Source organism: Pongo abelii, chromosome 4 (assembly GCF_028885655.2).
Source record: "Pongo abelii isolate AG06213 chromosome 4, NHGRI_mPonAbe1-v2.0_pri, whole genome shotgun sequence".
Taxonomy (NCBI): Eukaryota; Metazoa; Chordata; class Mammalia; order Primates; family Hominidae; genus Pongo; species Pongo abelii.
The window spans coordinates 59,490,616-59,508,630 of record NC_071989.2 but is presented as its reverse complement, the minus strand read 5'-3'; the positions used below and the strand labels follow the sequence as shown (position 1 = coordinate 59,508,630).

At 38.0% G+C, this 18,015-nt stretch overlaps 1 pseudogene; it reads left to right on the top strand.

Annotated features, from left to right (window-relative positions):
• The first annotated feature begins 6,413 nt into the window (after positions 1-6,413).
• On the top strand, positions 6,414-16,103 carry LOC100435748 (translation initiation factor IF-2, mitochondrial-like; annotated as a pseudogene).
• The last annotated feature ends 1,912 nt before the right edge of the window (positions 16,104-18,015 follow it).

Sequence of the window (18,015 nt, the reverse complement as noted above, 5' to 3'; positions counted from 1 at the left end):
CTAGCAAGACTAATACAGAAGAAAAGAGAGAAGAATCAAATGGACGCAATAAAAAATGATAAAGGGGATATCACCACCGATCCCACAGAAATACAAACTACCATCAGAGAATACTATAAACACCTCTATGCAAATAAACTAGAAAATCTAGAAGAAATAGATAAATTCCTTGACACATACACCCTCCGAAGACTAAACCAGGAAGAAGTTGAATCTCTGAATAGACCAATGACAGGCTCTGAAATTGAGGCAATAATTAATAGCCTACAAACCAAAATAAGCCAGGACCAGACAGATTCACAGCAAATTCTACCAGAGGTACAAGGAGGAGCTGGAACAATTCCTTCTGAAACTATTCCTCTTTTTCAATAGAAAAAGAGGGAATCCTCCCTAACTCATTTTATGAGGCCAGCATCATCCTGATACCAAAGCCTGGCAGAGACAAAACAAAAAAAGAGAATTTTAGACCAATATTCTTGATGAACATTGATGCAAAAATCCTCTATAAAATACTGGCAAACTGAATCCAGCAGCACATCAAAAAGCTTATCCACCATGATCAAGTGGGCTTCATCCCCAGGATGCAAGCCTGGTTCAACAAACACAAATCAATAAACGTAATCAATCACATACATAGAACCAAAGACAAAAACCACTTGATTATCTCAATAGATGCAGAAAAGGCCTTCAACAAAAACTCAACAGTCCTTCATACTAAAAACTCTCAATAAACTAGGTATTGGTGGGAGGTATCTGTCAAAATAAAAAGAGCTATTTATGACAAACCCACAGCAAGTATCATACTGAATGGGCAAAAACTGGAAGCATTCCATTTGAAAACTGGCACAAGACAGGGATGCCCTCTCTCACCACTCCTGTTCAACATAGTGTTGGGAGTTCTGGCCAGGGCAATCAGGCAAGAGAAAGAAATAAAGGGTATTCTATTAGGAAAAGAGGAAGTCAAATTGTCCCTGTTTACAGATGACATGATTGTATATTTAGAAAACCCCATTGTCTCAGCCCAAAATCTCTTTAAGCTGATAAGCAACTTCAGCAAGGTCTCAGAATACAAAATCAATGTGCAAAAATCACAAGCATTCTTATACACCAATAACAGACAAACAGAGAGCCAAATCATGAGTGAACTCCCATTCACAATTGCTTCAAAGAGAATAAAATCCCTAGGAATCCAACTTACAAGGGATGTGAAGGACCTCTTCAAGGAGAACTACAAACCACTGCTCAATGAAATAAAAGAGGATACAAACAAATGGAAGAATATTCCATAATCATGGATAGGAAGAATCAATATTGCAAAAATGGCCATACTGCCCAAGGTAATCTATAGACTCAATGCCATCCCCATCAAGCTACCAATGACTTTCCTCACAGAATTGGGAAAAACTACTTTAAAGTTCATATGGAACCAAAAGAGAGCCCACATTGCCAAGACAATCCTAATCCAAAAGAACAAAGCTGGAGGCATCACACTACCTGACTTCAAACTATACTACAAGGCTACAGTAACAAAAACTGCATGGTACTGGTAACAAAAACTGCATGGTACTGGTACCAAAACAGAGATATAGACCAATGGAATAGAACAGAGTCCTCAGAAATAATGCCACATATCTACAAGTATCTTATCTTTGACAAACCTGACAAAAACAAGAAATGGGGAAAGGATTCCCTATTTAATAAATGGTGCTGGGAAAACTGGCTAGCCATATGTAGAAAGCTGAAACTGGATCCCTTCCCTACACCTTATACAAAAATTAATTCAAGATGGATTGAAGACTTACATGTTAGACCAAAAACCATAAAAACCTTAGAAGAAAACCTAGGCAATACCATTCAAGACATAGGCATGGGCAAGGACTTCATGTCTAAATCACCAAAAGCAATGGCAACAAAGCCAAAATTGACAAATGGGATCTAATTAAAGTGAAGAGCTTCTGCACATCAAAAGAAACCACCAGCAGAGTGAACAGGCAACCTACAGCATGGGAGAAAATTTTTGCAACCTACTTATCTGACAAAGGGCTAATATCCAGAATCTACAATGAACTCCAACAAATTTACAATAAAAAAACAAACAAATCCATCAAAATGTGGGTGAAGGATATGAACAGACACTTCTCAAAAGAAGACATTTATGCAGCCAAAAAACACATGAAAAAATGCTCATCATCACTGGCCATCAGAGAAATGCAAATCAAAACCACAATGAGATACCATCTCACACCAGTTAGAATGGCAATCATTAAAAAGTCAGGAAACAACAGGTGCTGGAGAGGAGGTGGAGAAATAGGAACACTTTTACACTGTTGGTGGGACTGTAAACTAGTTCGACCATTGTGGAAGTTGGTGTGGTGATTCCTCAGGGATCTAGAACTAGAAATACCATTTGACCCAGCCATCCCATTACTGGGTATATACCCAAAGGATTATAAATCATGCTGCTATAAAGACACATGCACATGTATGTTTATTGTGGCACTATTCACAATAACAAAGACTTGGAACCAAGCCAAATGTCCAACAATGATAGACTGGATTAAGAAAATGTGCCACATATACATCATGGAATACTATGCAGCCATAAAAAATGATGAGTTCATGTCCTTTGTAGGGATGTGGATGAAACTGGAAAGCATCATTCTCAGCAAACTATTGCAAGGACAAAAAAACCAAACACTGCATGTTCTCACTCATAGGTGGGAATTGAACAATGAGAACACATGGACACAGGAAGGGGAACATCACGCACCGGGGACTGTTGTGGGGTGGGGGGAGCAGGGAGGGATAGCGTTAGGAGGTATACCTAATGCTAAATGATGAGTTACTGGGTGCAGCACACAAACATGGCACATGTATACATATGTAACAAACCTGCACGTTGTGCACATGTACCCTAAAACTTAAAGTATAATAATAATAATAATAATAATAATAATAAAACTATAGTGAACTATTCACATAAAAAAAAGAAATGCATGCATAGATTTGGAAGATCTCTGGAAGGAGGTGCAACTGTTAACTGTTATCTCTAGGGAGGGAAGCTTGATGAAGGATACTCCAGGAGATGATTGCTTTTCAACGTATACCTGTTTGTGGCTTTTGAATTTCATTATTTCCTTCTGTGTAAGAAATAACTATGGAATGACAGCTGTGTGCTGGATACCGTGGCACATAGGACACAAAAGTAACCCAGACACTGCCTCAGCATTTGGGGGTTAATTGATAGAGATAAAAATGATTATAGCATAATGGGTTAAAAGCTGGGATAAGGATGTACGCCAGATGCTCGGGAAGCCAGAGAAGAAGCTCTTGAAGAAGGACAATCAGAAAAGCTTTCCAAAGGGAAGGGTGCACAGGAATTGAACTGAGAACTAGTCATCAGAGCTTTAGGCAAAGCTATGTCAAACATGTAAAAATGAAGATGAAAAATAAAATAATCAGAGGTAAAATCAATGAGGTACATAGGACAGCCAACTTTGGAGGAACTTCAAGTATCTCTTGATAATTCGAGTTTGGGTGCGGGAAGATGTTGAAAGGTAAGTTAAAGAGTTATTTAAGGCCCACATAATGAAATACCTTAGATACTGGATATTATCCTTATAGCAGGGATGAGCCATTAAAGCTAGAAGGTAGAAAGAGAATTCTGTGTGGGGACTTCAAATGGCAATTCTAAGGCATAGCACAAGGCTTTATATTTATTTAAATTAAGGCAGGCCACAGAAAGTCCTAGAGCAAATAGCAATGCATTCAGTTGTCCTTTATTCAAAAACCCAAATAACAGTGCTGTAACTAACAGTTACTGGTATTATTATTATTGTTTTACAGAAGGTCTGGAAGTAAGCATCTTAGGGCTGGCAGCTCAGTTCAATAATGTCATCAAGGAACCTGGTTTCTTCTTTTCCTTTCACACTCATTCTTGACCTTGTTCAAGTATAGAACCATTTTTTAGTTTTTTTTTTTTTTTACAGTGTAAGTAGAATCACACTCTATTAGTTTTCTATTGCTGTGTAACAAATTATCACTAACTTAGTGGCTTAAGACAACAGAAATTTATGATCTGACAGATTTTATGAGTAGAGTTCAGGCACAGTTACTGGGTGTTATGCTTGAGTCTCAACAGACTGCAATCAAGGTGTTAGCTCGGTCTGTGATCTCATCTGAGACTTTGGGGGCCTCTTCTAAGTTCATTAGTTGTTGGCAGAATTCAATTCCTTGGGGTTGTAGGACTAAGGTGCTCAGCTTTTGAAGGTTACCCCTTTTCATAGGCATTTCACAATGTGGCTATTTACTTCTTCCAGACAAGCATGAGGGCCTCTCTCTCACTAGGAATTTCTCCATTCAGTTGGCTAAAATGGAGTCTTATCAAATATAACCTAATCAAGGAGTGACTACCCCAATATATTCACAGGCCTTTCCATGCTCAAGGGGAATGAATTATATAAGTTATGATATATATTATAATACATGACATATATTATATAAGTCAGTAATCTTGGGGGTTATCACAGAATTTTGGCTATACTATCCCAGGACTTGTGTTTGTATTTTTGGTTTTTTTTTATTGTTTGTTTTCTACTAATGGATCACTTGTAATTCTCACCTTTATTTTATTACTTTATATACCACTCATGGCTGATGTATGTTTTTCTCTAGTGATTTTTAATCAAATACTATTTTTAATAAGAGATAACCTACATCCACATTCCCACTCTCATTTCCATATTTTCCCAGCACCTTATCACTCACTTTTATTCAAAGATGGTTCATATACTAAAAGGAAAAACAAATAAAGATGTTTGTAGCATTATACAAACACAACACAAATTTCGGTTAAAAAAAGGTGAGTTTTTCCTATACTAATTTTCTAAAGAATAAAAGCAGAGTTCACCAAAAATACTATGTATAAGGCTATTTGTAGGTAATAAAAAAGAATTGTAATCTCACTGGGGCAGAAGATATACTCACACGACAAACTGAATAACAATAAAATATTTAAATTGAAATTTAAGCCAACAGTGGAGGTCAAGTCACAAGGCTATAAGTTATTACTTGTCACATTAATCCTATAGACAATCTAAGTTTAGAGGAGAATGTTTGGCTTATTTATTGTGGTGACATAAGCTACCCCAAAACTTAGTGGCTTACAACAACAGCAATTTTATTACACCTCACAGTTAAGTGGGCCAGAAGTTTGGGCAGAGCTTAGCTGGGCAGTTTTTCTGCTTCAAGTGGCATCAACTGGATCACTGTACGGTACTCAGCTGGAGGCTTGCCTTGCCTGAAAGCTCCAAGAAGGGTCCCTCACAAATCTGACACCTCACTGCTCCTTGGCCTCTTGGCCTCTCTCTTTCTTTCTTTGCATGGCATCTCATTGTTAAGGGATGTTAAGGGATGTTAAAAAAATTGAAAACGAAGGCCACTGTTTGGATATACTCTCAGAACAACCAACCATAGCCATAACAAAATGTAGGCTATGTTGATCTCTCTGAAATGCAAACTCTAACCATAAACAAACCATAAGCTTTTCTTCCATGTCAGTATGATAAAGTTGAGTCAATCAGCTACAGAAAAATAAGCTTCTACAGCTCTATGTGCTCTAAAAAGGATACAAATTTATAGTAGCCACTTAAAATAGAGTTCAATGTCTTTCTCACTGATGCTTTATAAGCTGTGCTGTAACACTTGTGAGATGAGCTTCTTAACACGTTCAGTTTGAAATCTCCTGGTTTTTGAAATGTTCTTTGGTAGGCACAATAAACTCCTATATTTCTGTTTTACTTGATCTGATTTTATTTTAAACAGTTTCTGGTGTCAAATATGAGATGTAAACTAGATCCTTGATAAGTAGATTGTTGATAAGCTCCAAGACAGGTGAGTAACCTGATGCCAGTACCACAGAGCCCACGGTGCTCACTGCTTTCTTGCTGAACACGGAGCTCAAGGGTACTCTCAGATCCAAGTTGTACTCTCTGCATTTCAAGCTCTTCAACTTTGTTGTGCATACCTGTGCTGTGTGAAAGCTTCTTGATAAGTCATCCTTACGTCTGCAAGAGGATAAAACCCATTATTCCCTGTGTCTGTAACAGGAGACAACCTGCCATTCCATTGGGTTTCTGGACAGCAGTACAAGTACAAGGTTCCCTATAGATTCATTCATTTGAGGAAATCCAAGGCAAAGATACTTTCCACCTTGTCCATAATCCCTTCCCTACATCTGTCTAAAACCCCTGCTTCCTATATTTATAACAGCTATGGATCAGGATCTTGTGTCTTTTTTTTGTGTGTGAAAAATTGGTGAACTTTATAAAGAACAATGTGAGGCTGTAGTGGCTGCTTTGGGTAACCTTCAACTTAGACAAAATAGTTCATTCTGAAAGCACTCTTGAAAAGAAATGACCCAGAACCTCTCAAAGACAATGGAATGCAGTGTTGGACTGGTAGGCAGAGGCTTTTAATAGACAGAATGACTCACAATAACCTCTCCAAAATAATCTCTACCAGTGTGCAAATAATAATTTAAAAGCTAAAACTCAGCCTGACTCTATAGATCCTTCTGTGAATCCCTCTGCTTCATTTTATCCTCCAGTAATTGATTTTTCTGAACCACGAACCCCTTTAATGTTTTGGCTTTTCCACCTAAACCTCTTCACACCAGCTTCCTTTAAAAAATTAGACACTCAAATGAGCCAGGAGTACCTGTTACGGCTGAATTTAAACCTTGGCCTTATACAGAACTCTGAGCCATTATAAAAGATTTTGTGATATTAAAAAATACTATGAAATTTATAGAAGAATTTAAAATTTTTTTAGGGGGTCTTTAATCCATGCTTTTAATTTGTACCAATTTGTCCATGTGATAGTACGTACAGGAGGTAACTGAAAATGGCTAGAAAAACCCCATTGGGATAATCCATCTGGATATACTGAGGATCCTGCTAAGCATGCTTTTAAATAAGAAGTGCAGATGGACAGGAAAATGGGCCAATGACTGTTAGACGCCATTCCTGAAGCACTTCCAATGAGAATAGGCTGGACCGTAATCTAACATTATAAAGAAATGAATCTGTTGCAGACTATCATGCCCATCTGTAGACAGTTTTCACATAATACTGGCTTTAAAGGCCAGGATGATAAAGTGGCTATACAAGCCCATTTTGTTCCTGGATTGCATACAGAAATAAGTGACTTACTGAAGAAATCTAAACTAAAATGAGAGGTAGTTCTCACAGAACTGCAAAATCTAGTAGAGCATGTTGAAGGGATATTAGATAAAAAAAAGAAGCCATCGGGTAAGCAAACCAATGACTCTACAATTACAACAGTTGCAGGGAATTTGGCCTATCTTTAAAAAATCTTATTCCCAATTTTGCCTCCATTGATAAAGATGCTTAGGGTTACTGGAAGCAGAAGGGGCATTGGCAAAAAGACTACCCATTGCTAAATAAGGGGAAATTGGAACAACCCCCACATCCTTTAACAACTCTTAATGTTGATAGGGTTCCAAGGAATTGCCCAGTAAGCTGCTTCCAATAATTCCTTTAAATCAATGAGAAGAAACCAAACTTAAATGAAGAAATTTGTACTGTGACACCAGAACAACTCTTTCTACTTTAGAGTCCACCATGATATATCAAGAACTTTCTAAGGGTAATAAAAGTTATCTCAATAGCAGGAGTTTCAAATCAAGTTCAAAGGGTTCCCTTAATAGAATTCTCAACTGTCACCTTTGGCCCTTTTTCTGAGAATCATGCCTTCCTTTTATGTGATATTGCTCCTCTGAATCTCCTAGATAAAGATCTATTTTCCTAAATAGGAGTCAAAATAAAATTATCCTCTGGAGAAATGACCCTAGAAATCTAAGATTTATCAGACAATAAAACATTGTGGGTTCTCCAAGCCCAAATTGACTATCCTAAGGAAACTATTAAGTTCCATAAATGTATAGATATACATCTTTCTGAAATTCCTGATACTCTATGGGCTTCTACTCTACAGATGTGGGAAAGATCAAACACATCAGATCCATTAAAATTGTGATTGACCATTTTAAATTGCTTTATTTTCTTTTTTGAAACGAAGTCTCACTCTGTTGCCCAGGCTAGAGTGCAGTGGGGTGATCTCGGCTCACTGCAACCTCCGCCTCTCGAGTTCAAGGGATTTTCCTGCCTCAGCCTCCTGGGTAGCTGGGATTACAGGTATGCACCACCATGTCCGGCTAATTTTTGTACTTTCAGTAGAGATGGGGTTTCATCATGTTGGCCAGGCTGGTCTCAAACTCCTGACCTCAGGTGATCTTCCCACCTTGGCCTCCCAAAGTGCTGGGATTACAGGGGTGAGCCACCATGCCCGGCCTAAACTGCTTTGTAAGTTACCCCAATACCCTCTGAAAACTGAAGCAACGCAAGGACTCACTTTAAGAGTAGAGGACCCAATAAATCAAGGAGTAATTATTTCGTATACTAGTCCTTGTGACCTTCTTATCTTACCTGTCAAGAAATCCCATGGACAGGGATGGAGATTTGTAAAGGGCCTTAGAGCTACAAATAAAACTATATATCAAGATTCCCGGCCAGGCGCTGTGGCTCACACCTGTAATCCCAGCACTTTGGGAGGCTGAGGCGGGTGGATCATGAGGTCAGGATATCAAGACCATCCTGGCTAACACAGTGAAACCCCATCTCTACTAAAAATACAAAAACAAAATTAGCTGGGTGTGGTGGCAGGTGCCTGTAGTCCCCAGCACTTTGGGAGGCTGAGGCAGGAGAATGGCATGAACCCGGGAGGCAGAGCTTGCAGTAAGCCGAGATCGCGCCACTGCACTCCAGCGTAGGCGACAAAGCGAGATTCTGCCTCAAAAAAAAAAAAAAAAAAAAAAGATTCCCAGTGATACCAAATCCAAACACTTTGTTGTCAAAGGAATCAACTGAATCTGAGTGGTTTACGGTAGTAGACTTATACTTTGTATATATATTTTAGCATTCCAGTAGACAAAAAGAGTGTTAGTATTTGTTTTCACTTGGAAAAATCAACCATGTACTTTGACAGTAACACCTTAAGGATTAAAGGCTCCTTCATATTTCTCACAAATTTTATATCAAGATTTGAACACTGCAGTTTCCCAGACATTCCACCTTGATTCAATATATACGTAATTTGTTCTTCATCTAAAGAGGACATACAAATTGACGAAATATATGTACTATAACAACCAGCTTACAAGGGCCATAAGACCTCTTGAGATAAGCTTCAATTCTCACAAGAAGTGGCACATTATCTGGGTCATGACTTCTCTGCAAAAGTAATCTTTCTGCCTCCAGAAAAAATAAATACTATTCAAAATTATTCTAGACCTGTGACTAAAAAGCAACTCAGAGGATTCCTCAGACTTTCACAATAGACCAGTTCACAACACTGGCCTCTCCACTCCATGAACTAACTAAAAATAGCAATCAGAACCCTTTTCTTTGGAAAGCAAAATAGTAGGAGGCCCTTACTGAACTAAAACAGGTTTTGCAAAATCCTCCTGTGTTATGACTCTCCAATTATTCTAAACCATTCACATTGTTTATTCATGAATGAAACAATCAGACTCTGGGGTCCTCACTCAAAAACTTGTAGGACAAAATAGGCCCATAGACTAGCATAGTGTACAGTTATGTCTGGTTGCTAAAGCATATCCAAATTGTTTAAAGGCAGTAGTTGCAGGTGCCAAATTATACAATCTTTCTCAGAACTTGTTCAAAGCAATAACTTATGCCTACACCTTTCACATGCCATAGAAAGCTTGCTAAATCCTGAATGTACCCAGCATTTCTCAGCCAGCAGGATAACATTTTATGTGATTCTGCTCCTATCACCTTCAAATCTGCATATTCTTTGCTGCAATTCTTTCTTTAAACTCTGCTACCATCTTACCTTTACCCAACAAAAGAGAGACTTATAATTGTGTTAAACCGATTTCTCAAAATTTGACTCCAAGATTGGATTTACAAGAAATTCCATTCACCCATCCAGAACTGTTGCTCTATGCTGATGGTTCTTATGCCAAAAATTTTGAAGGAAAATACTAAGCTGGGCATGCTGTTACAATCCAACATGAACTATGATAAAAAGGAGATCTCCCCAATTTAATTCAGCCTAATCTGCAGAATTATTTGCCCTCACTTGAGATTGTAAAAGAGCAAAAGATAAGACTGTAAATATCTAGACTGATATCAGGTATGCTCTTGCAGTAGTCCGTGATTTTAGTATGTTGTAGAAACAGAGAGGATCCTTAACGTCGAATGATATGCCTATACAAATGAGTCTCAGGTTGCTAATCGCTGCATTATTGCTGCCATCATAAGTAGCTATCATAAAAATTAAAAATCCTACTTATAAAAGAGACCCTGAATATCAGGGAAATTCCATGGCTGATTTTCATGCTAAAGCTGCCACCAAAAAAACAAACAAAGAAAAAACAAACTTTAAAACTGTCTCAACTAATAAACTATGCACCTTGAGTGAAATCAATCCAAAGGACATTAAAAAAAATCAGAACTTACAAGAATGGTAAAAATATGTCTTAGAAACAGAAAAGAAAAGATTGGATTAATACAGGATGTGAAATCCTTGAGAGGTTCTGGGGGCACCCAGATAGCTGTTTAGTACTTCCTGAATCCCTAAAGTTGCTGTTCTTCTGAGCTTTTTATTCTTTTACTTACCATGGAGTTGATAAAATGATTCAAGCCCTGGTGAAGTATTGGTGGGTAGACTTTTCAAAAGGAGCTTAGCAATGTCTACCATGCCCAGCCCTGGAAACTCTGCTGTGTCACTCAGCCAAAGGAGATGCCAAATCAGATTGGCTATTCAGCAGCACAACACTGTCAGAAGTTTGTCCCACATGTGCCCTGGGCATGATCCGCTAGCTAGCCTTCCTACATTGCTGGGATATCCCCTTTTGGATCTCTCCCATTAGCAAAGGGCAGCACTCTGATTGTTTATCAGAGCTGAGGTGAACCTGGAATAAAGGTGCCATCTAGAACTGAAAAGGAGGCAATGACCTGGCAACAAAGAACCTCTAAGCAAATATATCCAGTAAAAACCTAAACAAGTCAGACAAGGAAGACTGGAATACATAACCAATCTTTCAAAGCAAAGACACAGATATACATCCACAAAAAACAATAGCAAACAGGAAACCATGTTCTCCTCAAATGAACAAAACAAGGAACCAGTAACTTCCAATCAACAGAAAAAGAGGGAATCCTCCTTAACTCATTTTATGAGGCCAGCATCATCCTGATACCAAAGCCTGGCAGAGACACAACAAAAAAAGAGCATTTTAGACCAATATCCCTGATGAACATCGATGCAAAAATCCTTAATAAAATACTGTCAAACCAAATCCAGCAACACATCAAAAAGCTTATCCACCAAGATCAAGTTGGCTTCATCCAACTTGCAAGGCTGATTCAACATACACAAATCAATAAATGTAATCCAACACATACATAGAACCAAAGACAAAAACCACATGATTATCTCAATAGATGCAGAAAAGGCCTTTGACAAAGCTCAACAGTCCTTCATACTAAAAACTCTCAATAAACTAGGTATTGGTGGGAAGTATCTGTCAAAATAAAAAGAGCTATTTATGACAAACCCACAGCAAGTATCATACTGAATGGGCAAAAACTGGAAGCATTCCATTTGAAAACTGGCACAAGACAGGGATGCCCTCTCTCACCACTCCTATTCAACATAGTGTTGGGAGTTCTGGCCAGGGCAATCAGGCAAGAGAAAGAAATGAAGGGCATCCAATTAGGAAAAGAGGAAGTCAAATTGTCCCTGTTTGCAGATGACATGATTGTATATTTAGAAAACCCCATCGTCTCAGCCCAAAAACTCCTTAAGCTGATAAGCAACTTCAGCAAAGTCTCAGGATACAAAATCAATGTACCAAAATCACAAGCATTCTTATACACCAATAACAGACAAACAGAGAGCCAAATCATGCATGAACTCCCATTCACAATTGCTTCAAAGAGAATAAAATACCTAGGAATCCAACTTACAAGGGATATGAAGGACGTCTTCAAGAACTACAAACTGCTGCTCAATGAAATAAAAGAGGACAACAAATGTAAGAACATTCCATGCTCATGGATAGGAAGAATCAATATTGTGAAAATGGCCATACTGCCCAAGGTAATTTACAAATGCAATGCCATCCCCATCAAGCTACCAATGACTTTCTTCACAGAATTGGAAAAAACTTTAAAGTTCATATGAAACCAAAAAAAGAGCCACATTGTGAAGTCAATCCTAAGCAAAAAGAACAAAGGTGGAGGCATCACACTACCTGACTTCAAACTATACTACAAAGCTACAGTAACCAAAACAGCATTGTACTGGTACCAAAACAGAGATATAGACCAATGGAACAGAACAGAGGCCTCAGAAATAACACCACACATCTACAACTATCTGATCTTTGAAAAACCTGACAAAAACAAGCAATGGGGAAAGGATTCCCTATTTAATAAATGGTGCTGGGAAAACTGGCTAGCCATATGGAGAAAGCTGAAACTGGATCCCTTCCTTACACCTTATACAAAAATTAATTCAAGATGGATTAAAGACTTACATATTAGACCTAAAACCATAAAAACCCTAGAAGAAAACCTAGGCAATACCATTCAGGACATAGGCATGGGCCAGGACTTCATGACTAAACCACCAAAAGCAAATGCAACAAAAGCCAAAATAGACAAATGGGATCTAATTAAACTAAAGAGTTTCTGCACATCAAAAGAAACTACCATCAGAGTGAACAGGCAACCTACAGAATGGGAGAAAAATTTTGCAATCTACCCATCTGACAAAGGGCTAATATCCAGGATCTATGAATAACTTAAACAAATTTACAAGAAAAAAATCAAACAACCCCATCAAAAAGTGGGCAAAGGATATGAACAGACACTTTTCAAAAGAAGACATTTATGCAGCCAACAGACACCTGAAAAAATGCTCATTATCACTGGTCATAGAGAAATGCAAGTCAAAACCACAGTGAGATACCATCTCACACCATTTAGAATGGTGATCATTAAAAAGTTAGGAAACAACAGGTGCTGGAGAGGATGTGGAGAAATAGGAATGCTTTTACACTGTTGGTGAGACTGTAAACTATCTCAACCATTGTGGAAGACAGTGTGGTGATTCCTCAAGGATCTAAAACTAGAAGTACCATTTGACCCAGCCATCCCGTTACTGGGTATGTAACCAAAAGATTATAAATCATGTGACTATAAAGACACATGCACACGTATGTTTATTGCAGCACTATTCACAATAGCAAAGACTTGGAACCAACCCAAATGTCCATCAATGATAGACTGGATTGAGAAAATTGGCACATATACACCGTGGAATACTATGCAGCCATAAAAAAGGATGAGTTCATGTCCTTTGTAGGGACATGGATGAAGCTGGAAACCATCATTCTCAGCAAACCATCATAAGGACAGGAAAACAAAAACCACATGTTCTCACTCATAGGTGGGAATTGAACAATGAGAACACTTGGACACAGGGCAGGGAACATCACACACTAGGGCCTGTCATGGGGTGGAGGGATAGGGGAGGGATAGCACTAGGAGAAATACCTAATGTAAATGATGAGTTAAGGGGTGCAGCAAACAAACACGGCACATGTATACATATGTAACAAACCTGCACGTTGTGTACATGTACCCTAGAACTAAAAGTGTAATAAAAAATAAATGAAATGCAAATCAAAACCACAATGAGATACCATCTCAAACCAGTTAGAATGGCAATCATTAAAAAGTCAGGAAAAAACAGGTGCTGGAGAGGATGTGGAGAAATAGGAACACTTTTACAGTGTTGGTGGGACTGTAAACTAGTTCAACCCTTGTGGAAGTCGGTGTGGCGATTCCTCAGGGATCTAGAACTAGAAATTCCATTTGATCCAGCCATCCCATTGCTGGGTATATACCCAAAGGACTATAAATCATGCTGCTATAAAGACACATGCACGCATATATTTACTGCAGCATTATTCACAATAGCAAAGATTGGAACCAACCCAAATATCCAACAATGATAGACTGGATTAAGAAAATGTGGCACATATACACCATGGAATACTATGCAGCCATAAAAAAGGATGAGTTCATGTCCTTTGTAGGGACATGGATGAAATTGGAAATCATCATTCTCAGTAAACTATCACAGGAACAAAAAACCAAACACCTCATATTCTCACTCTTAGGTGGGAATTGAACAATGAGAATACATGGAAACAGGAAGGGGAACATCACACTCTGGGGACTGTTGTGGGGTGGGGGAGGGGGGAGGGATAGCATTAGGAGATATACCTAATGCTAGATGATGAGTTAGTGGGTGCAGCGCACCAGCATGGCAAATGTATACATATGTAACTAACCTGCACATTGCACACATGTACCCTAAAACCTAAAGTATAATAATACTAAATAAAAAAAAAAGAAACGAAAAGAAAAGAAAAAAAGAAAAACTCAAGTGGCAGCAATGGAAGCTGGAGGCACCACTCAGCACATTGGTGCCTTTCTTGTGTCTCTGCCTTCAGGGGAAAAGATAACTTTTCCTGATACTCGAGGACATGCTACTTTCTCAGCAATGAGAGCAGAGGGGCTCAAGTCACTGACATTGTCATCTTGGTTGTAGCTGCAGATAATGGGGTTTAGAATCTATTCAGTGTGCCAAAGATGCTCAAGTTCCTTTGTCCTTGCCATAAATAAATGTGACAAAACTGAGGCTGATCCTGAGAAATTGAAAAAAGAGCTACTGGCTTATGATGTGGTGTGTGAAGATTATGGAGGTGATGTTCAAACACTGCTTGCCTCTGCACTTGTGGGCAATAATCTGATGGCTTTGGCAGAAGAACAACTGCAGAAATGTTAGAATTGAAAGCAGAGCCCACTGGTCCAGTGTAAGGAACAGTAAAGAGTCACAAAGGAAGAGTCCTGTTACTACAGCTATAATTCAGAGAGGAACTTTAAGAGAAGACTCTGTTCTGGTTGCTGGAAAAAGCTGGGCAAAACTACACTTAATGTTTGATGAAAATGGAAAAACAATCGATGAGCCCTATCCCAGCATGGCAGAGGGAATTATAGGCTGGAGAGACCCTCCTTCTGAAGGAGATGAAATTCTTGAAGTAGAATCTGAGCTAAGGGCACGTAAAGTTTTGACTGGAGGAAGTATGAACAAGAGCAGGAGAAAAGTCAAGAGAATCTGAAAATAATAGAAGAAAAGTCAAAGGAACACCAAGAAGCACATCAGAAAGCCCGTGAGAAGTATGGCAATGTGCAGTGGAAGGAGAGATCATTTCTAAAGTATTCAGACAGAAAAGAACAAACATCCTTAAAGCCAAAAGAGAAAATGGAAAGAGATCCAAATGTACTTCCTAGTGATTACTAAAAGTGATGTTGATGATCTGTTGAGGCCATTTTGAACATTATAGATACCTATGATGCATCACACGAGTGTGAACTACAATTAGTATATTTTGGAGTGGGTGATACAAGTGCAAATGATGTTAACCTTGCTGAAAGATTTGATGGTGTTATATATGGCTTTAATGTGAATACAGGCAATGTTATCCAACAGTCAACTGCAAAAAAGGAGTAAAAATTAAACTTCACAAAATAATTTACCATCTTGTTGGAGATTTGCAAGAGGAAGTGAGCAGCAGATTACCCTGTGCTGTGGAAGAGCACCCAGTAGTTGAAGCATCTATACTAGCTACCTTCTTTATAACAGAAGGGAAGAAAAAAGTTCCTGTGAATTGCTGCAGAGTCCAAAAGGGACAGTTAGAAAAAAAAAAAATTAAATTAACCCGTAATGGACATGTAATTTGGAAGGGATCATTAACCTCACTGAAACACCATAAAGATGACGTTTCAATTGTCAGAACTGGAACGGATTGTGGTATCAATTTAGATGAAGAAAATATAGAATTTAAGGTGGGAAATAAAATTGCTTGTTATAAAGAAAAACAAATTCAAACCAAGACTTTTTGGGATCCAGGATTTTAAAATTATATTAAAACTGCAAATAACTAAAAAAAAAAAAAAGACAAAGAAGGGCATTACATAACAATAAATAATTCAATTCAACAAGAAGACCTAAATACCCCTAAATATATATGCACCCAACACAGGAGCAACCAGATTCATAAGGCAAGTTCTTAGACACCTACAAAGAGGTGAAGATTCCTACATAATAATAGTGGGAGACTTCACCACCCCACTGAGAGTATTAGATAGATCATTGAGGCAGAAAATTGATAAAGATATTCAGGATCTGAACTCAACATTGGACCAAATAGACCTGATAGACCTCTACAGAAATTTCTACCCCAAAACAACAGAATATACATTCTTTTCATCACCAAATGGTTCTTAATCTAAAACTGACCACATAATTGGACATAAAATGATCTTCTGCAAATGAAAAAGAACCAAAACCATCCCAAACACACTCTTGGATGACAGTGCAATAAAAATATAAGTTAAGACTAAGCAAATTGCTCAAAGCCATGCAATTACATGGAAATTAAACAACATGATCCTGAATCACTTTTGGGTAAATAATTAAATTAAAGCAACAATCAAGAACTTCTTTGAAACAAATGAGAACAAAGATACAACATACCAGTATCTTTTGGACATAGCTAAGGCTGTGTTAAAAGGGAATTTCATAGCACTAGGTGTCCACATCAAAAAGGCAGAAAAATCTTAAATTAATAATCTAACATCACAACTGAAAGAACTAAAGAAGTAAAAACAAATCAACCCCAAATTCAGCAGAAAACAAGAAATAACGAAAATCAGAGCTGAATTGAAGGAAATAGAGACATGAAAGACCATTCAAAAGATAAATGAATCCAGGAGTTGGTTTTTTGAAAAAGTTATGACAGACTGGCCCCTAGCTAGACTGATGAAGAAAAGAGAGAAGATCCAAATGAACACAATTAGAAATGACGACGGGTATGTTACCACTGACCCCACAGAAATAAAAATAGATATCAGTAACTACTAAAAACACCACTATGTACACAAACTAGAAAACCTAGAAAAGAATAATTCCTGGACACATACACCCTCCTGAGACAGAACCAGGAATAGACAATATTCCTGAACAGACAAATAATAAGGTCCAAAATTGGATCAGTAATAAATAGCCTACCAACCAAAAAAGCCCAGCACCAGATGAATTCACAGCTCAATTCTACCAGATGTACAAAGAAGAACTGGTACCATTCCTACTGAAACTATTCCAAAAATTAAGGAGGAGGGACTCATCCCCAACTCATCCTATGAAGCACCATCCTGATACCCAAACCAGGCACAGACACAACAAAAAAAGAAAACCTTAGGCCAATAATATCCTTGATGAGTATCTATGCAAAAATCCTCAAAAAACAAAAAACAAAAACACTTGCAAACCAAATCCAGCAGCACATCAAAAATTTCTGTAAATTATGCATCTGACAAAGGCCTAATATCCAGCATTTATAAGAAACTTAAACAAATTTACAAGGAAAAAAAACCCATTAAAAAGTGAGCAAAGGACATGAACAGACACTTCAAAAGAAGACATTTATGTGGACAACAAACATATGAAAAAAGCTTCAACATCACTGATTATTAGAGAAATGCAAATCAAAACCACAGTGAGATATCATCTCACACCAGTTAAAATGGCCATTATTAACAAGTCAAAAAATAACAGATGTTGGTGAGGTTATGGAGAAAAAGGAACAGTTTTACACTTTTGGTGGGAGTGTAAATTACTTTAACCATTGTAGAAGACAGTGTGGAAATTCCTTAAAGACCTAAAGACAGAAATACCATTTGACCCAGCAATCCCATTACTGGGTATATACCCATAGAAATAGAAATCATTCTATTATGAAGACACATGCATGTGTGTGTTCATTGCAGC